Raw genomic sequence first — 21,532 nt, 5'->3', positions numbered from 1 at the left:
AGCAGACTGGAAGGGCTTGGGTTGCAAAAAAAGATGGATTTAGGTCCAGATTCCTGTACTGGTTGTAAACGTTTGACATTGTTCAGCATTCTGTCCATCACTTGTTTTTTTTTATTTTTTTTTTATTTTTTATTTGTCACCCTAAGTGAAGGGTGTCCCCAGACGTGGGTCCCTGGCTCCCACCTCCTGCAGTGGGGTCACCTAGTTTGGTTAATGAAGGGTGATAACCTTAAATCAGTTCCAGAATGCATGTTTCCAGTCCAGAAAAAACCTGTCTTGGTAGTTCAGGCTGGACTGTTCCCATGGTGAGTAGGAGTCAAGACTGATTGCATATCGCTGGGTCCAAGCTAGAAAAGCATGGGTTGCAAAAAAAATGATGATTTACATTCATATTTCTGTACTTGGGTGAATGTTTTGACATGTTCAGCATTCTGTTCAGCACTTGTTCTTTTTTGCACTTGTTGGTCTAAGTGGGAAGGGTATACCCAGATGTGGGTTCCTTGCTTCCCCGCCCCCACCCCACCAGTGGATTTCAAGCGAATCTGGCTGATGAAAGATGATACTCTGAAACTGATCCCAGAAAGTCCTGTTTCCAGTTCAGAGAGACCTGGCTTGGTAGTTCAGGCTAGACAGTTCTCATGGAGAATAGTGTCAATCAATCAAAGACATTTGTAGAGCGTGCTTCTCACGCGCGAGGGTCTCATGGCGCTGGGGGGGGGGGAGAGGGAGAGGAGGGGGGGGAAAGGGAGAGGGAGAGGAGGGGGGGGAAAAGGGGGGGGGAGAGGGAGAGGAGGGGGAGGGGGGAGAGGGGAGAGGAGGGGGGAGGGGGGAGGAGGGAGAGGAGGGGGGGAAGGAGGGGGAGGGGGGAGGGGGAGAGGGAGGGGGAGGAGGGGGGAGGGGGGAGGGGGGAGGAGGGGGGAGAGGAGGGGGGAGGAGGAGGAGGGGGGAGAGGGAGGGGGAGTAGGGGGGGAGAGGGAGGGGGAGTAGGGGGGAGAGGGAGGGGGAGTAGGGGGGAGGGGGTTAGAGGGCGGGTCACTGGTTGAACAGCCATGTCTTGAGGTTCCCTTCTGAAGACCAGTAGGTCTTTGGTTTTGCGAAGGGCGGTGGGAGGGAGTTCCAGACTGATTTGCATATGGTTGAGTCCAAACTGGAGGGTTATGGGTTGTAAAAAAAGGATGTATTTGGGTCCAGATTTCTGTAGTGGGGGTGAATGGTTGACATTGTTCAGCATTTTGTCCATCACTTGTTGTTTTTGCATTTGTTGTTCTAAGTGAGAAGGGTATGCCCAGTCATGGGTCCCTTGCTTCACCCCCAATGCAACTGGTGTCAAGCTAGGTTTGGTGATGAAGGGTGATATTCTGAAACTAGTCCCAGGCTGTGTGTTCTAAGTCCAAGGAGAACTTGGCTTGGCAGGTCTGATTGGAGTGTTCCATGGGGAGTACGGGAAAAACTAATTTGCATATGGGTGCGTCTAAACTGCAATGGCATGGGCCTGCAAAAAAAAGGGATGGATTTAGGCCAGATCTCTGTACAGGGTGTGAATGTTTGACATTGTTCATCATTCCATCCATCACTCATTCTTTTTGTATTTGTCACCCTAAGTGGGAAGGGTATGCCCAGATGTGGGGTCCCCTGCTCCACCCCCCCCATCCGCATCCCACCATCCCATTGGACTCAATGTAGTCTGGCTGATCAAGGGTGATGTACTGAAACTGATCCAAGAATGCTTGTTTTCTGTCCTGAGAGGACCTGGCTTGGCAGTTAAGGATGGACTGTTCCAGTGGGGAGCATGGTCAAGACTGATTTGCCTATGACTGGGTTCAAACTGGATGTCATTGGTTGCAAAAAACTGATGGGTTTAGGTCCAGATCTTGTAGTGGGAGTGTTTAATATTGTTCAGCATTCTGTCCATCACTTGTTCTTTTTGCATTTGTCACCTTAAGTGGAAAGGTATGCCAGTCCTGAATCTCTTGCTCCCCATGCCACTGGAGTCAAGCTAGCATTTCTGATGAAGGTTGATACACTGAAACCGGTGCCAGAATCCGTGTTTCAAGTCCAGAAAGGACCTGGCTTGGCAGTTCAGGCTGGACTGTTCTTATGGGAGTAGGGACATGATTGATTACATTATGGCTGGGTCCATACTAGAATGGCATGAGGTACAAAACAAAGATGAGTTTAGACCCATATTTCTGTACTAGGGTTGAATGTTTGACATTGTTCAGCATTCCGTCCATCACTTATTTTTTTATTTTATTTTTTGTGTGTGTATTTGTCACTCTAAGTGGGAAAGGTATGCTCAGAAGTGGGCCCCTTGATCCCCCATGCCACTGGAGTTAAGCTAGCTTGGTTAACGAAGCATGATATGGTGAAATCAGTTCAATAATGCTTTTTGTCCAATGCAGAAATGTCCTTGTTAGGTAGTTGGGTTGTACTGTTTCTTTGGAGAGCAGAGTCACAACTGATTTCTATATAGATGGGTCCAAAACTAGAATGGCATGAGTTGCAAAAAATAAAATTGAGTTAGACCCAGATCCCTGTAGTGGGTGTGAATGTTGGACATTGTTCAGCATTCGTCATCACTCCTTCTTTTTTTTATTTGTCACCCTAAGTTTGAAGGGTATGCCCAGACATGGGTCCTCTGCACCACCCACCCCTTAACCCCCCATACCACTGAAGTTAAGTTAGCCTGGCTGATCAAGAGTGATATACTGAAAATGACCCAAGAATGCTTGTTTCAGTATTGAGAGGACCTGGTTGGCAGTTTGGAATGGACTGTTCCAATGGGGATCAGGGTCAAGACTGATTTGCATATGACTGGGCCCGAACTGGAATGGCCTCAGTTGCAAAAACTGATGGATTTAGTACCTGGGGTGAATGTTTGACATTGTTCCGCATTCTGTTCATCACTTGTTCTTTTGCATTTGTCAACCTAAGTGGTAAAGGTATGCCCAGTCCTGGGTGTCTTGCTTCCCCATGCCACTGGAGTCAAGCTAGCATTTCTGATGAAGGTTGAAACACTGAAACTGGTCCCAGAATACTTGGGAGCAGGGTCAAGACGGATTTGCATATGACTGGGCCCAAACTAGAATGGTATGGGTTACAAAAAATGATGATGAGTTTAGGTCCAGATCTCTATACTGGGGGTAAATGTTTGAAATTGTTCAGCATTTGTCCATCACTCATTCTTTGTGTATTTGTTACCCTAAGTGAAAAGGGTATGCCCAGACTTGGGTTCCTTGCTCCCCGCCCCATGCCACTGGAGTCAAGGTAGCTTGGCTGATAAAGGGGTACACCCTGAAACTAGTTCCTTGATGCTTTTTGTTCCTTTCAGACCAGAGAGGACTTGGCTTGGTAGTTTGGGCTGGTTTCTTCCCATGGGAAAGCTGGGTCAAGACTGAATGGCATAGGTTTAAAAAAACAATGGATTTAGATCCAGATCTGTATACTTTGGGTGAATGTTTCACATTGTTCAGCATTCTGCCCATCACTTGTTATTTTTGTATTTGTCACCCTAAGTGGGAATGGTATGCCCAGAAGTGGGTCCCTTGCTTACCCCCCCCCCCACCCCCAACCCCGCCACCCCACTCCCCTCCCTCCCCATGCCAATGCCATCAGAGCCATACAAGCCTGGCTGATCAGGGTGACACCCCAAATTGGTCCCAGGATGCTTGTTTCTGGCCCAGAGAGGACTTGGCTTGGCAGATCAGGCTGGGACTGTTCCCATGGGGAGCAGGGTCAAGACTGATTTGCAGATAGCTGGGTCCAAACTAGAATGGCATGGGTTGCAAACAATGATGAATTTAGGTCCAGATCTCTGTGCTGTGGTGGAATGTTTGACATTGTTCAGCGCTCTGACCATCACTTGTTCTTCTTGTATTTGTCACCCTAAGTGGGCAGGGTATGCCCAGATGTGGGGTCCACTGCTCCCCTCCCCATCCTATGCCACTAGAGTCATATCAGTCTGGTTAATTATGGTGATACTCTGAAACTGGTTCCAGTATGCCTTATTTCCAGTCCAAAGAGAACCTTGCTTGGTGATTTGGGATGAACTGCCTCAAATGGGGGAACCGTGTCAAGGCTGATTTGCATATGATTAGGTCCAGACTGGAATGGCTTGGGTTGCAAACCAAAGATGGAGCTAGGCCCAGATCTCTGTATTGGGGGTGAAAGTTTGACATTGTTCAGCATTCCGTCCGTCACTTGTTCTAGTTTGCATTTATCATTCTAAGTGGAAGGGTATGCCCAGACGTGGGCCCTTTGCTCCCCCAAACCACTGGTCTCACGTAGGTTCATGCGCAAATCTGTTACTGGGACCAGCAGCAGCTACCAGTCACTGGGTTTTCAGATCTGACTTCTAAGGCAATTTGGCAAACTGTTTCTGTACGGTACATGCATAATATCTATTGTGACCTGGCGTGGTCTACAGTACATAGTTGCCTGCCTCTCCGCCTTTTCTTGTTTAAGAGAAGATGTTCAAGGGCCCCCTTTTGTGTCAGGAAGGGTTGTTTGGCAGAAGAATCCTGTGACCACATATTTTTTTGGTACTGTCCCATGGCACAAAAGGTGTGGGCTTTGGCGGAAGTATGGCTTTTCTTCCTAAATTCTGATGTGGTTTTGTCTCGACAGGGTGTGCTCTTTGGTCTGTTCGTTTCCTGCTCCCTGTGTCAGAAATATTGGATAGTGGTGAATTGTTTGAAGGATGCTTTGTGAAGGGCTAGAAACCTTCTGCTTTTCAAATGTGTTGATCTCTCCCCACAGGTGATCTAAGCACTAGGTCGTTCTTTGGTCCACGATTACTTGTGTAAAGATATATTCAGAAGGGCAAGGTGCCTACATACTTGGAAAGGTGTTGGAGTGCTCATGGGTGATGGATGGGTTTTTTGGGGGGTTTGGGTTTTTTCCTAACACAGGAGTTGCTGTGTTCATTGGATTGATCTTTGGCTTTTTTCTTTTATCCCATTGCTTTTAATTATTCATGCTTTTAGTTTCTTTAATTCTGATGCATTACAGTCTAGATGTTAACCTGGTGTTGGCCTTGGCACTGTGTGCGGTTTTTTCACCTGGTCAAATGTCGTGCCACCTGAAACATGGATTGGCTACCATGTATTCTGTCTTTTAATAGTTAATAAAGGTTTTGAAACTTAAAAAAAAAAAAAAAGATGAAGGGTGATACCCTGAAACCAGTCCCAGGATACTTGTTCTCAGTCCAGAGAGAACCTGGCTTGGGAGGTCTGACTGGAGTGTTCCTATGGGGAGCAGGGGAAAGACTAATTTGCATATGGATGGGTCAAAACTGCAAAGGCATGGGTGGCAAAAAAAAATAAAGGATGGATTTAGGCCAGATCTCTGTACTGGTGTGAATGTTTGACATTGTTCATCATTCCGTCCATCACTCATTCTTTTTGTATTTGTCACCCTAAGTGTGAAGGGTATGCCCAGGTGTGGGTCCCCTGCCCTCCCCTGCTTGCCCCTCTCTACCCACCACTGGGTTCAGGCTAGCTTGGCTTATGAAGAGGGGTAGCCAGAAACCAGTTACATGATGTTTTTTTTCCAGTCAAGAAAAGACCTGGTTTGCAGTTCAGGTTGGATTGCTCCCAGGGGAAGCAGGGTCAAGACTGATTTGCATAGGATTGGGTCTAAACTGGAATGGCATGGGTTGCAAAAAACAATAGATTTAGGTCCAGATCTCTGTATTTGGGGGGATTGTTTGACATTTTCAGCATTCGGGTCTTCACTGTTCTTTTGTATTTGTCATCCTAAGTGGGAAGGGTATGCCCAGACGTGGGTCTCTTGCTTTGCCCCTCCCCCCGCCCCATCTCCTCCTCCAAGTGACAGAATCAAACTAATCTGGCTAATACATGGAAACCAGCCCCATGATGTGTGTTCTGAGGCCAGCAAAAACCTGGCATGGCAGTTCAGGGTGGACTATTCCCATGAGGAGCAGCATCACAACTGATTTACATGTGGTGGGGAGCAGACTGGAAAGGCTTGGGTTGCAAAAAAGATGGATTTAGGTCAGATTCCTGTACTGGTTGTAAACGTTTGAGATTGTTCAGCATTCTGTCCATCACTTGTTTTTATTTTTTTTATTTGTCACCCTAAGTGAAGGGGTGTCCCCAGACGTGGGTCCTGGCTCCCACTGCCTTGGCAGTGGGGTCAACCTAGTTTGGTTAATGAAGGGTGATAACCTGAAATCAGTTCCAGAATGCGTGGTTTCAGTCCAGAGTAAACCTGTCTTGGTAGTTCAGGCTGGACTGTTCCCATGGTGAGTAGGAGTCAAGACTGATTTGCATATGGCTGGGTCCAAGCTAGAAAAGCATGGGTTGCAAAAAAAATGATGGATTTACATTCATATTTCTGTACTTGGGGTGAATGTTTGACATTGTTCAGCATTCTGTTCAGCACTTGTTCTTTTTGCATTTGTTGGTCTAAGTGGGAAGGGTATACCCAGATGTGGGTTCCTTGCTTCCCTGCCCCCACCCCACCACTGGATTTCAAGCAAATCTGGCTGATGAAAGATGATACCCTGAAATTCTGTTTCCAGTTCAGAGAAGACCTGGCTTGGTAGTTCAGGCTAGACTGTTCTCCTGGAGAATAGGGTCAATCAATCAATCAAAGACATTTGTAGAGCGTGCTTCTCACCCGCGAGGGTCTCAAGGCACTGGGGGGGGGGGAGGGAGGGGAGAGGGAGAGGGAGGGGAAGGAGGGGAGAGAGGGAGTGGAGGGGGGGAGGGGGGAGAGGGAGAGGAGGGGGAGAGGAGGGGGGGAGGAGGAGGGGGAGTAGGGGGGGAGGGGGGTCAGAGGGCGGGTCACTGGTTGAACAGCTATGTCTTGAGGTTCCTTCTGAAGACCAGTAGGTCTTTGGTTTTGCGAAGGTCGGTGGGGAGGGAGTTCCAGACTGATTTGCATATGGTTGGGTCCAAACTGGAGGGTTATGGGTTGTAAAGAAAGGATGTATTTAGGTCCAAATTTCTGTAGTGGGGGTGAATGGTTGACATTGTTCAGCATTTTGTCCATCACTTGTTGTTTTTGCATTTGTTGTTCTAAGTGAGAAGGGTATGCCCAGTCATGGGTCCCTTGCTTCACCACCAATGCAACTGGTGTCAAGTTAGTTTTGGTGATGAAGGGTGATATTCTGAACTAGTCCCAGGCTGTGTGTTCTAAGTCCAAAGAGAACTTGGTTTGGCAGGTCTGATTGGAGTGTTCCCATGGCGAGTAGGGGAAAGGCTAATTTGCATATGGGTGGGTCTAAACTGCAATGGCATGGGCTGCAAAAAAAGGGATGGATTTAGGCCAGATCTCTGTACTGGGTGTGAATGTTTGACATTGTTCATCATTCCATCCATCACTCATTCTTTTTGTATTTGTCACCCTAAGTGGGAAGGGTATGCCCAGATGTGGGTCCCCTGCTCCACCCCCTCCCTATCCGCATCCCACCCATCCCATTGGACTCAATGTAGTCTGGCTGATCAAGGGTGATGTACTGAAACTGATCCAAGAATGCTTGTTTTCTGTCCTGAGAGGACCTGGCTTGGCAGTTAAGGATGGACTGTTCCCGTGGGGAGCATGGTCAAGACTGATTTGCCTATGACTGGGTTCAAACTGGAATGTCATTGGTTGCAAAAACTGATGGATTTAGGTCCAGATCTTTGTAGTGGGAGTGAGTGTTTGATATTGTTCAGCATTCTGTCCATCACTTGTTCTTTTTGCATTTGTCACCTTAAGTGGGGAAAGGTATGCCCAGTCCTGAATCTCTTGCTCCCCATGCCACTGGAGTCAAGCTAGCATTTCTGATGAGGTTGATACAATGAAACCGGTCCCAGAATCCGTGTTTCAAGTCCAGAAAGGACCTGGCTTGGCAGTTCAGGCTGGACTGTTCCCATGGGGAGTAGGGACATGATTGATTTACATATGGGCTGGGTCCATACTAGAATAACATGAGGTACAAAAAAAAGATGAGTTTAGACCATATTTCTGTACTAGGGTTGAATGTTTGACATTGTTCAGCATTCCGTCCATCACTTATTTTTTTATTTTATTTTTTTGTGTGTATTTGTCACTCTAAGTAGGAAAGGTATGCTCAGAAGTGGGCCCCTTGATCCCATGCCACTGGAGTTAAGCTAGCTTTGCTAATGAAGCGTGATATGCTGAAATCAGTTCAATAATGCTTTTTGTCCAATGCAGAAATGCCCTTGTTAGGCAGTTTGGGCTGTACTGTTTCTGTGGAGAGCAGAGTCACAACTGATTTCTATATAGATGGGTCCAAACTAGAATGGCATGAGTTGCAAAAAAGAAATTGAGTTAGACCCAGATCCCTGTAGTGGGTGTGAATGCTTGGACATTGTTCAGCATCGTCCATCACTCCTTCTTTTTTTTATTTGTCACCCTAAGTTTGAAGGGTATGCCCAGACATGGGTCCTCTGCACCACCCCATCCCTCAACCCCCATACCACTGAAGTTAAGTTAGCCTGGCTGATCAAGAGTGATATACTGAAAATGACCAAGAATGCTTGTTTCCAGTATTGAGAGGACCTGGTTTGGCAGTTTGGAATGGACTGTTCCAATGGGGATCAGGGTCAAGACTGATTTGCATATGACTGGGCCCGAACTGGAATGGCCTCAGTTGCAAAAACTGATGGATTTAGTACCTGGGGTGAATGTTTGACATTGTTCCGCATTCTGTTCATCACTTGTTCTTTTGCATTTGTCAACCTAAGTGGTAAAGGTATGCCCAGTCCTGGGTGTCTTGCTTCCCCATGCCACTGGAGTCAAGCTAGCATTTCTGATGAAGGTTGAAACACTGAAACTGGTCCCACAATACTTGGGAGCAGGGTCAAGACGGATTTGCATATGACTGAGTCCAAACTAGAATGGTATGGGTTTACAAAAAAATGATGAGTTTATGTCCAGATCTCTGTACTGGGGGTAAATGTTTGAAATTGTTCAGCATTTGTCCATCACTCATTCTTTTTGTATTTGTTACCCTAAGTGAAAAGGGGTATGCCCAGACTTGGGTTCCTTGCTCCCCGCCCCATGCCACTGGAGTCAAGGTAGCTTGGCTGATAAAGGGGTACACCCTGAAACCAGTTCCATGATGCTTTTTGTTCCTCTCAGACCAGAGAGGGCTTGGCTTGGTAGTTTGGGCTGGATTCTTCCCATGGGAAGCTGGGTCAAGACTGAATGGCATAGGTTTTTAAAAAACTATGGCCCATATTTATACTTTTTGACGCAAAACTGCGCTAACGCAGTTTTGTGTCAAAAAATTAGCGCTGGCTAACGCCATTCTGAAGCGCCATGCGGGCGCCGTATTTTTTGAATGACGCTAGCCGGCGTTAGCCGCCGGCGCCGTCTGGTGTGCGTTAAAAAAAACGACGTACACCAGGCAGCGCCGGCGTAGGGGGATATGGGGCTCGGGCGTCAAGAAATGGGGCAAGTCAGGTTGAGGCAATTTTTTCGCCTCAACCCGATTTGCGCCATTTTTTTCCCACTCCCAACCCCCATAGAAATGACTCCTGTCTTAGCAAAGACAGGAGTCATGCCCCCGTGCCCAATGGCCATGCTCAGGGGACTTCTGTCCCCTGGGCATGGTCATTGGGCATAGTGGCATGTAGGGGGCACAAATCAGGCCCCCCTATGCCACAATTTTTTTTTTTTTTAAACTTACCTGAACTTACCTTAATGGTCCCTGGATGGGTCCCTCCAGCCTTGGGTGTCCTCCTGGGGTGGGCAGGGGTGACAGGGGGTGTCCCTGGGGGCATGGAGGCACCTCTGGGCTCCTTCAGAGCCTACAGGTCCCTTAACGCCTGCCTTTTGCAGGCGCTAAGAAACGGCGCAAAAGCGGCCGTACGTCATTTTTTTTGACCTGTGAATTTTGCCCGGGAGTATAAATCCGACGCACATGCCTCGGAGTCGACTTTTTAGACGGGAACGCCTACCTTGCATATAATTAACGCAAAGTAGGTGTCCACGCTAAAAAATGACGCTAACTCCATGGACTTTGCGCTAGATGTGTCTAACGCCAAAGTATAAATATGGAGTTAGTTTTGCGTCGGAATGGCGTAAAAAAAACGACGCAATTCTGGCACAAACGGAGTATAAATATGCCCCTATGGATTTAGATCCAGATCTGTATACTTTGGGTGAATGTTTGACATTGTTCAGCATTCTGCCCATTACTTGTTATTTTTGTATTTGTCACCCTAAGTGGGAATGGTATGCCCAGAAGTGGGTCCCTTGCTTACCCCCCCCACCCCCAACCCCGCCACCCCACTCCCCTCCCTCCCCATCCCAATGCCAACAGAGCCATACAAGCCTGGCTGATCAGGGTGACACCCCCAAATTGGTCCCAGGATGCTTGTTTCCAGCCCAGAGAGGACTTGGCTTGGCAGATCAGGCTGGACTGTTCCCATGGGGAGCAGGGTCAAGACTGATTTGCAGATAGCCTGGTCCAAACTAGAATGGCATGGTTGCAAAACAATGATGAATTTAGGTCCAGATCTCTGTACTGTGGGGGAATGTTTGACATTGTTCAGCGCTCTGACCATCACTTGTTCTTCTTGTATTTGTCACCCTAAGTGGGCAGGGTATGCCAGATGTGGGTCCACTGCTTCCCTCCCCATCCTATGCCACTATAGTCATATCAGTCTGGTTAATTATGGTGATACTCTGAAACTGGTTCCAGTATGCTTATTTACAGTCCAAGAGAACCTTGCTTGGTGATTTGGGATGAACTGCTGAAATGGGGGAACCGTGTCAAGGCTGATTTGCATATGATTAGGTCCAGATTGGAATGGCTTGGGTTGCAAACCAAAGATGGAGTTAGGCCCAGATCTCTGTATTGGGGGTGAAAGTTTGACATTGTTCAGCATTCCGTCCGTCACTTGTTCTAGTTTGCATTTATCATTCTAAGTGGAAGGGTATGCCCAGACGTGGGCCCTTTGCTCCCCCCAAGCCACTGGTCTCACGTAGGTTCATGCGTAAATCTGTTACTGGGGACCAGCAGCAGCTACCAGTCACTGGGTTTTCGGATCTGACTTCTAAGGCAATTTGGCAAAATGTTTCTGTACGGTACATGCATAATATCCATTGTGACCTGGCTTGGTCTACAGTACATGGTTGCCTGCCTCTCCGCCTTTTCTTGTTTAAGAGAAGATGTTCAAGGGCCCCCTTTTGTGTCAGGAAGGGTTGTTTGGCAGAAGAATCCTGTGACCACATCTTTTTTGGTACTGTCCCATGGCACAAAAGGTGTGGGCTTTGGCGGAAGTATGGCTTTCTTCCTAAATTCTGATGTGGTTTTGTCTCGACAGGGTGTGCTCTTTGGTCTGTTCGTTTCCTGCTCCCCGTGTCAGAAATATTGGATAGTGGTGAATTGTTTGAAGGATGCTTTGTGAAGGGCTAGAAACCTTCTGCTTTTCAAATGTGTTGATCTCTCCCCACAGGTGATCTATGCTCTAGGTCGTTCTTTGGTCCACGATTACTTGTGTAAAGATATATTTCAGAAGGGCAAGGTGCCTACATACTTGGAAAGGTGTTGGAGTGATCATGGGTGATAGATGTTTTTTTTTTTTTTTTTTCCTAACACAGGAGTTGCTGTGTTCATTGGGATTGATCTTTGGCTTTTTTCTTTTATCCCATTGCTTTTAATTATTCATGCTTTTAGTTTCTTTTAATTCTGAATGCATTACAGTCTAGATGTTAACCTGGTGTTGGCCTTGGCACTGTGTGCGGTTTTTCACCTGGTCAAATGTCGTGCCACCTGAAACATGGATTGGCTACCATGTATTCTGTCTTTTAATAGTTAAATAAAGGTTTTGAAACTTAAAAAAATAAATAAAAGATGAAGGGTGATACCCTGAAACCAGTCCCAGGATACTTGTTCTCAGTCCAGAGAGAACCTGGCTTGGGAGGTCTGACTGGAGTGTTCCTATGGGGAGCAGGGGAAAGACTAATTTGCATATGGATGGGTCAAAACTGCAAAGGCATGGGTGGCAAAAAAATAATAAAGGATGGATTTAGGCCAGATCTCTGTACTGGGTGTGAATGTTTGACATTGTTCATCATTCCGTCCATCACTCATTCTTTTTGTATTTGTCACCCTAAGTGTGAAGGGTATGCCCAGATATGGGTCCCTTGCTCCACCCCTGGCTGCCCTTCTCCACCTACCACTGGGTTCAGGCTAGCTTGGCTCATGAAGAGTGATATCCAGAAACCAGTTACATGATGTTTTTTTCCAGTCCAGAAAAGACATGGTTTGGCAGTTCAGGTTGGATTGCTCCCAGGGGAAGCAGGGTCAAGACTGATTTGCATAGGATTGGGTCTAAACTGGAATGGCACGGGTTGCAAAAAACAATAGATTTAGGTCCAGATCTCTGTATTTGGGGGGATTGTTTGACATTGTTCAGCATTCTGGTCTTCACTTGTTCTTTTTATATTTGTCATCCTAAGTGGGAAGGGTATGCCTAGACGTGGGTCTCTTGCTTTGCCCCTCCCCCCGCCCCATCTCCTCCTCCACCCACCCAGTGACAGAATCAAACTAATCTGACTAATACATGGAAACCAGTCCCAGGATGTGTGTTCTTAGGCCAGCAAAAACCTGGCATGGCAGTTCAGGGTGGACTGTTCACATGAGGAGCAGCATCACAACTGATTTACATGTGGTGGGGAGCAGACTGGAAAGGCTTGGGTTGCAAAAAAAGATGGATTTAGGTCCAGATTCCTGTACTGGGTGTAAACGTTTGACATTGTTCAGCATTCTGTCCATCACTTGTTTTTTTTTTTTTTTTTTGTATTTGTCACCCTAAGTGAAGGGTGTCCCCAGACGTGGGTCCCTGGCTCCCACCGCCTGGTAGTGGGGTCAACCTAGTTTGGTTAATGAAGGGTGATAACCCCAATCAGTTACAGAAGGCATGTTTCCAGTCCAGAGAAAACCTGTATTGGCAGTTCAGGCTGGACTGTTCCCATGGTGAGTAGGAGTCAAGACTGATTTGCATATGGCTGGGTCCAATCTAGAAAAGTATGGGTTGCAAAAGAAATGATGGATTTACATTCATAATACTGTACTTGGGGTGAATGTTTGACATTGTTTAGCATTCTGTTCAGCACTTGTTCTTTTTGCATTTGTCGGTCTAAGTGGGAAGGGTATACCCAGATGTGGGTTCCTTGCTTCCCCGCCCCCACCCCACCACTGGATTTCAAGCGAATCTGGCTGATGAAAGATGATACTCTGAAACTGATCCCAGAAAGTCTGTTTTCAGTTCAGAGAAGACCTAGGGGCATATTTATACTCCGTTTGCGCCGAATTAGCGTCGTTTTTTTCGACGCAAATTCGGCGCAAAACTAACGCCATATTTATACTTTGCCGTTAGACGCGTCTAGCGCCAAAGTATGGGCAAATAGCGTCATTTTTTTGCGTGAACGCCTTCCTTGCGTTAATGAGATGCAAGGAAGGCGTTCCCGTCTAAAAAAATGACGGCGACGCAAATGCGTCGTATTTATACTCCCGGGCAAAAATCACGCCCGGGAGTGGTCGGGTCAAAAAACCCCGCATTTGCGCCACTTTTTAACGCTTGGGTCAGGGTAGGCGTTAAGGGACCTGTGGGCTCAAAATGAGCCCACAGCTGCCCTCCCATGCCCCCAGGGACCCCCCTGCCACCCTTGCCCACCCCAGGAGGACACCCAAGGATGGAGGGACCCACCCCAGGGACATTCAGGTAAGTTCAGGTAAGTATACATTTAAAAAAAAAAAAAAAAAATTGTGGCATAGGGGGGCCTAATTTGTGGCCCCCTACATGCCACAATGCCCAATGACCATGCCCAGGGGACAGAAGTCCCCTGGGCATGGCCATTGGGCAAGGGGGCATGACTCCTGTCTTTACTAAGACAGGAGTCATGTAAATGGCGTCTGGGCGTCGTTTAAAATGGCGCAAATCGGGTTAAGACGATTTTTTAGCGTCAACCTGACTTGTGCCATTTTTTAAGACGCCCTAACGCCATTTTTCCCTACGCCGGCGCTGCCTGGTGTACGTGGTTTTTTTCCACGCACACCAGGCAGCGCCGGTCTGCTTGCGCCGGCTAACGCCATTCAATAAATGCGGCGCCCGCATGGCGCTTCAGAATGGCGTTAGCCGGCGCAAAATGTTTTGACGCTAAGCTGCGTTAGCGCAGTTTAGCGTCAAAAAGTATAAATACGGGCCCTAGTTTGGTAGTTCAGGCTAGACTGTTCTCATGGAGAATAGGGTCAATCAATCAATCAAAGAAATTTGTAGAGCGTGCTTCTCACCCACGAGGGTCTCAAGGTGCTGGGGGGGAGAAGGAGGGGGGACAAGGAGGGGGGGGGAGAGGGAGGGGGAGGAGGGGGGGGAGAGGGGGCAGCGGAAGGGTCACTGGTTGAACAGCCATGTCTTGAGGTTCCTTCTGAAGACCAGTAGGCCTTTGGTTTTGCGAAGGTCGGTGGGGAGGAAGTTCCAGACTGATTTGCATATGGTTGGGTCCCAACTGGAGGGTTATGGGTTGTAAAAAAAGGATGTATTTAGGTCCAGATTTCTGTAGTGGGGGTGAATGGTTGACATTGTTCAGCATTTTGTCCATCACTTCTTGTTTTTGCATTTGTTGTTCTAAGTGAGAAGGGTATGCCCAGTCGTGGGTCCCTTGCTTCACCCCACCCACCACCAATGCAACTGGTGTCAAGCTAGTTTTGGTGATGTTCTGAAACTAGTCCCAGGCTGTGTGTTTTAAGTTCAAAGAGAACTTGGCTTGGCAGGTCTGACTGGAGTATTCCCATTGGGAGTAGGGGAAAGGCTAATTTGCATATGGGTGGGTCTAAACTGCAATGGCATGGGCTGCAAAAAAAGGGATCGATTTAGGCCAGATCTCTGTACTGGGTGTGAATATTTAACATTGTTCATCATTCCATCCATCACTCCTTCTTTTTGTAGTTGTCACCCTAAGTGGTAAGAGTATGCCCAGATGTGGGTCCCGTGCTATACCCCCCTGCCCATCCCCATCCTTCCATCCATTCCCTGTCTCTCCATCCCACTGGACTCAATCTAGTCTGGCTGATAAAGGGTGATGTACTGAAACTGATCCATGAATGCTTATTTCCTGTCCTGAGAGGACCTGGCTTGGCAGTTCAGGATGGACTGTTCCCGTGGAGAGCAGGGTCAAGACTGATTTGCCTATGACTGGGTTTAAGCTGGAATGGCATTGGTTGCAAAAAACTGATGGACTTAGGTCCAGATCTTTGTACTGGGGGTGAGTGTTTGACATTGTTCAGCATTCTGATCATCACTTGTTTTTTTTGCATTTGTCACCTTAAGTGGAAAAGGTATGCCCAGTCCTGAATCTCTTGCTCCCCATGCCACTGGAGTCAAGCTAGCATTTCTGATGAAGGTTGATACACTGAAACCAGTCCCAGAATCCGTGTTTCAAGTCCAGAAAGGACCTGGCTTGGCAGTTCAGGCAGGACTGTTCCCATGAGGAGTAGGGACATGATTGATTTACATATGGCTGGGTCCATACTAGAATGGCTTGAGGTGCAAAAAAAGATGAGTTTAGACCCATATTTCTGTACTAGGGGTGAATGTTTGACATTGTTCAGCGCTCTGTCCATCACTTGTTCTTCTTGTATTTGTCACCCTAAGAGGGCAGGGTATGCCCAGATGTGGGTCCACTGCTCCCCTCCCCATCCTATGCCATTAGAGTCATATCTGTCTGGTTGATTATGGTGATACTCTGAAAAAAAAAAAAAAAAAAAAAAAAAAAAGATTCTCCTAGGGTGAGGCTCATCCATTGCACTTCAGATGTGCTGACCACTGCGATGTCCCCAAAAGAGGGATACTTGACTGCAGAATTTCTGGTAGTGGGGGAATGCGTTCGCGCTTTCCCCTGATCTTTGGGGGCATATTTATACTCCGTGTGCGCCAAATTTGCGTCGTTTTTTTTGACGCAAAACTAACTCCATATTTATACTTTGGCGTTAGACGCGTCTAGCGCCAAAGTTCATGGAGTTAGCGTCATTTTTTTGCGTGAACACCTTCCTTGCGTTAATGATATGCAAGGTAGGCGTTCCCGTCTTAAAAAATGACTCCGATGCTATTGCGTCGGATTTATACTCCCGGGCAAAAATGACGCCCGGGAGTGGGCGGGTCTAAAAAACCCGCATTTGCGCCGGATTTTAGCGCCTGGGTCAGGGCAGGCGTTAAGGGACCTGTGGGCTCAGAATGAGCCCAGAGGTGCCCTCCCAAGCCCCCAGGGACACCCCCTGCCACCCTTGCCCACCCCAGGAGGACACCCAAGGATGGAGGGACCCATCCCAGGGAAGAAAAGGTAAGTTGTGGTAAGTATTTTTAAAAAAAAATTTTGGTGGCATAGGGGGGCCTGATTTGTGCCCCCCTACATGCCACTATGCCCAATGACCATGCCCAGGGGACAGAAGTCCCCTGGGCATGGCCATTGGGCAAGGGGGCATGACTCCTGTCTTTGCTAAGACAGGAGTCATGTTAATGGCGTCTGGGCGCCAAAAAAATGGCGCAAATCGGGTTAAGGCGATTTTTTTGCCTCAGCCTGACTCGCCCCATTTTTGGACACCCAAACGCCATTTTTCCCTACGCCGGCGCTGCCTGGTGTACGTGTTTTTTTTTCACGCACACTAGGCAGCGCCGGTCGGCTAACGCCATTCAATAAATACGGCGCCCGCATGGTGCTTCAGAATGGCGTTAGCCGGTGCTAATTTTTTTGGCGCAAAACTGCGTTAGCGCAGTTTTGCGTCAAAAAGTATAAATATGGCCCTTGGTGTCAAGAAAAAGAAGAAAAAAAAATTAAAACGAGTCAGGAACATCCAAAAAAAAAAAAAAGATACTTTGAAACTGGTTCTAGTATGCTTATTTCCAGTCCAGAGAGAACCTTGCTTGGTGATTTGGGATGGACTGCTCAAATGGGGAACAGTGTCAAGTCTGATTTGCATATGATTGGGTCCAGGCTGGAATGGCTTGGGTTGCAAACAAAAGATGGAGTTAGGCCTAGATCTCTGTATTGGGGGTGAAAGTCTGACATTGTTCAGCATTCCGTCCGTCACTTCTTGTTTGCATTTATCGTTCTAAGTGGAAGGGTATGCCCAGACGTGGGTTCTTTGCTCCCCCAAGCCACTGGTCTCACCTAGGCTCGTTTGCGAATCTGTTAATGGTGACCAGCAGCAGCTACCAGTCACTGGGTTTTCAGATCTGACTTCTAAGGATATTTGGCAAAATGTTTCTGTACGGTACCTGCATAATATCCATTGTAACCTGGCGTGGTCCACAGTACATGGTTGCCTGCCTCTCCGCCTTTTCTTGTTTAAGAAAAGATGTACTAGGGACTCCTTTTGTGTCAGGAAGGGTTGTTTGGCAGAAGAATCATGTGATCACCTTTTTTGGTACTGCCCCATGGCACAAAAGGTGTGGGCTTTGGCGGAAGTATGGCTTTCTTCCCTAAATTCTGATGTGGGTTTGTCTAGCCAGGTTGTGATCTTTGATCTGTTCGTTTCCTGCTCCCGTGTCAGAAATATTGGATAGTGGTGAATTGCTTGTAGGATGCTTTGTAAAGGGATAGAAACCTTCTGCTTTTCACAAGTGCTGATCTCTCCCCTCAGGTGATCTATGCTCTAGGTCGTTCTTTGGTCCACGATTACTTGTGTAAAGATACATTCCAGAAGGGCAAGGTGCCTACGAACTTGGAATGGTGTTAGAGTGATCATGGGTGACGGATGGTTTTTATGGTTTGGGGTTTTTTAATCACTGGAGGTGCTGTGTTCATTGGGATTGATCTTTATGTTGGACTTCTTTCTTTTATCTCATTGCTTTTAAATTTTCACGGTTTTAGGGGCATATTTATACTCTGTTTGTGCCGGATTTGCGTTGTTTTTTTTTACGCAAATCCGACGCAAAACTAACTCCATATTTATACTTTGGCGTTAGACCCGTCTAGCGCCAAAGATCTTGGAGTTTGCGTCATTTTTTAGCGTGGACACCTTCCTTGCGTTAATGATATGCAAGGTAGGCGTTCCCGTCTAAAAAATGACTCCGAGGCATGTGCGCCGTATTTATACTCCCGGGCAAAAATGACGCCCGGGAGTGGGCGGGTCAAAAAAAATGACGTCCAGCCGCTTTAGCGTCATTTTTTAGCGCCTGGTCAGGGCAGGCGTTAAGGGACCTGTGGGCTCGGAAGGAGCCCAGAGGTGCCCTCCCATGCCCCCAGGGACACCCCCTGCCACCCTTGCCCACCCCAGGAGGACGCCCAAGGATGGAGGGACCCATCCCAGGGAATTTAAGGTAAGTTCAGGTAATATATATATTTTTTTTTTGGCATAGGGGGGCCTGATTTGTGCCCCCCTACATGCCACTATGCCCAATGACCATGCCCAGGGGACAGAAGTCCCCTGGGCATGGCCATTGGGCAAGGGGGCATGACTCCTGTCTTTGCTAAGACAGGAGTCATGTCAATGGAGGGTGGGAGTAAAAATAGATGGCGCAAATCGGGTTGAGGCAGATTTTTTGCCTCAGACCGACTTGCCCCATTCTTTGACGCCCAAGCTCCATTTTCCCCTATGCCGGCGCTGCCTGGTGTGGTAATTTTTTTTGACGCACACCAGTCAGCTCCGCCGGCTAACGTCATTCCATAAATAAGGCGCCTGAATGGCGCTTTGGAATGGCATTAGCCGACGTTTTTCTTTTTTTTCTTTCAGTTGTGCGCCAAAAAGTATAAATACGGCCCTTAATATTTTTTAATTCTGAATGCATTACCATCTAGATGTTAATCTGGTGTTGGTCTTAGCACTGTGTGCGGTTTTTCACCTTGTCAAATGTCGTGCCACCTGAAACATGGATTGGCTACCATGTATTCTGTCTTTTTATAGTTGAATAAAGGTTTTAAACTAAAAAAAAAAAAAAAAGTCCCAGGATGCGTGTTCTCAGTCCAGAGAGAACCTGGTTTGGCAGGTCTAACTGGAGTGTTCCCATGGGGAGCAGGGGAAAGGCTAATTTGCATATGGATGGGTCCAAACAGCAATGACATGGGTTGCAAAAAAAAGAAAGGATGGACGTGGGTCCCCTGCTCCACTGCCCCCACTTCCCCATTCCACTGGAGTCAAGCTAGTCTGGCTGATCAAGGGTGATATACTGAAACTGATCCAAGAATGCTTGTTTCCTGTCTGGAGGGGACCTGGCTTGGTAGTTCAGGATGGACTGTTCCCATGGGGAGCAGAGTCAAGACTGATTTGCATATGACTGGGTCCAAACTGAAATGGCACGGGTTGCAAAAAAACAATGGATTTAGGTTCAGATCTCTGTACTTGGGGTGAATGTTTGCTATTGTTCAGCATTCTGTTCAGCACTTGTTCTTTTTGCATTTGTCGGATTAAGTGGCAAGGGTATGCGCAGATGTGGGTCCTGTGCTTGCCACCCCACCAATGCTATCGGAGTCAAACCATCCTGTTTGAATAGGGTGGTATTGTGAAGATGGTTTCAGGATGCTTGTTTGTAGTCTAGACAGAACCACCTGGATTGGTGGTTCAGGCTGTTCTCTTCCCATGGGAAACAGCACAAAAACTGATTTACAGATGGCTGTTTTTAAACTGAAATGACAAGGGGTGCAAAAAAAGGATGGATTTAGGTCCTTATCTCTGTATTGGGGGTGAGTGTTTGATATTGTTCAGGATGAACTGTTCCCATGGGCAGCAGGGTCAAGACTGATTTGCCTATGACAGGGTCCAAACTGGAATGTTATGCCCAGACCTGGGTCCCTTGCTACCCCCCCTCCCCCCCCCCCCCATGCCACTGGAATCAAACTAGCCTGCCTGATTAGGGTGATACCCTGAAACTGGTCCCAGAATGCTTGTTTCCACTCCTGAGTGGACCGGACCTGGTAGTTCAGGCCTGACTGTTCCCATGGGAAGCAGCGTCAAGACGGATCTGCATAAGGGTGGATTCAAACTAAAATGGCATGGGGTGCAAAAAAACTATGGATTTAGGTCCAGATCTCTATACTGGGGATGAGTGTTTGACATTGTTCAGCAATCCATCCATCACTTGTTCTTTTTGCATTTGTCACCTTAAGGGGGAAAGGTATGCCCAGTCCTGGGTCTCTTGCTCCCACCCCCCTCCCCCATGCCACTGGAGTCAAACTAGCATTTCTAATGGATGTTGATACACTGAAACTGGTCCCAAACTACTTGTTTCAAGTCCAGACAAAGACCTGGCTTAACAGTTCAAGCTGGACTGTTCCCATGGGAAGCAGCGCCACAAGTGAGTTACATGTGGTGGGGAGCAGACTGGAAAGGCTTGGGTTGCAAAAAAAGATTGATTTAGGTCCAGATCCCTGTACTGGGGGTAAATGTTTGACATTGTTCAGCATTTTGTCCATCACTTGTTGTTTTTGCATTTGTTGTTCTAAGTGGGCATGGTATGCCCAGTCGTGGGTCCCTTGCTTCCCATGCAACTGGAGTTAAGCTAGCTTGGGTGGTGATGGGTGATATCCTGAAACTAGTCCCAGGATGCGTGTTCTCAGTCCAGAGAGAAACTGGCTTGGCAGGTCCGACTGGAGTGTACCCATGGGGAGTAGGAGAAAGTCTAATTTGCATATGGATGGGTCTAAACTGCAATGGCATGGGCTGCAAAAAAAGGATAGATTTAGGCCAGATCTCTGTACTGGGTGTGAATGTTTGACATTGTCCATCATTCCATCCATCACTCATTCTTTTTGTATTAGTCACCCTAAGTGTGAAGAGTATGCCCAGACGTGGGTCCCCTGCTCCACCCTTGCCCACCCCTACCCCCCCCCCCCCCCTCTCCCCTGATCCATTCTCTGCCTTGCCATTCCACTCAAGCTAGTCTGGCTGATCAAGGGTCATGTACTGAAACTAATCCAAGAATGCTTGTTTCCTGTCCTGAGAGGACCTGGTTTGGCAGTTCAGGATGGACTGTTTCCGTAGTGAGTAGGGTCAAGACTGATTTGCCTATGACTGGGTCAAAACTGGAATGGCATTAGTTGCAAAAAACAGATGGATTTAAGTCCCAATCTTTGCACTTGGGGTGAACGTTTGGCATTGTTCAGCATTTTGTTCATCACTTGTTCTTTTGCATTTGTCCCTATAAGTAAGAAGGGTATCGCCAGACATGGGTCTCTTGCTACACCCTCCCACCCCATGCCACTGGATTCAAACTAGCCTGCCTGATTAGGGTGATACCCTGAAACCAGACCCAGAATGCTTGTTTCCACTCCTGAGTGGACCTGACCTGGTAGTTCGGGCTTGACTGTTCCCATGGGAAGCAGCGTCAAGACGGATTTGCATATGGATGGATTGAAACTAAAATGCCATGGGGTGCAAAACAACTATGGGGCATATTTATACTTTGTTTGCGCCGGAATTGCGTCGTTTTTTTTGACGCAATTCTGACGCAAAACTAACTCCATATTTATACTTTGGCGTTAGACGCGTCTAGCGCCAAAGTCCATGGAGTTTGCGTCATTTTTTTGCGTGGACACCTACTTTGCGTTAATGATA

The 21,532-nt window shown here is 47.5% G+C and overlaps 1 protein-coding gene and 1 pseudogene across 2 annotated transcripts in view; one reads left to right on the top strand and one right to left on the bottom strand.

The window, feature by feature from the left end:
- The window catches only part of TSC22D4 (TSC22 domain family member 4), a 352,090-nt gene that overhangs the window by 25,993 nt on the left and 304,565 nt on the right, over positions 1-21,532 (bottom strand). The gene's annotated exons all lie outside the window — the stretch shown is intronic.
- LOC138268838 (U1 spliceosomal RNA) lies at positions 15,701-15,885 on the top strand (annotated as a pseudogene).

The sequence above is a fragment of the Pleurodeles waltl genome, chromosome 12, assembly GCF_031143425.1.
Source record: "Pleurodeles waltl isolate 20211129_DDA chromosome 12, aPleWal1.hap1.20221129, whole genome shotgun sequence".
NCBI classification, from domain to species: Eukaryota; Metazoa; Chordata; class Amphibia; order Caudata; family Salamandridae; genus Pleurodeles; species Pleurodeles waltl.
This window is presented reverse-complemented; position numbering and strand designations above follow the sequence as displayed.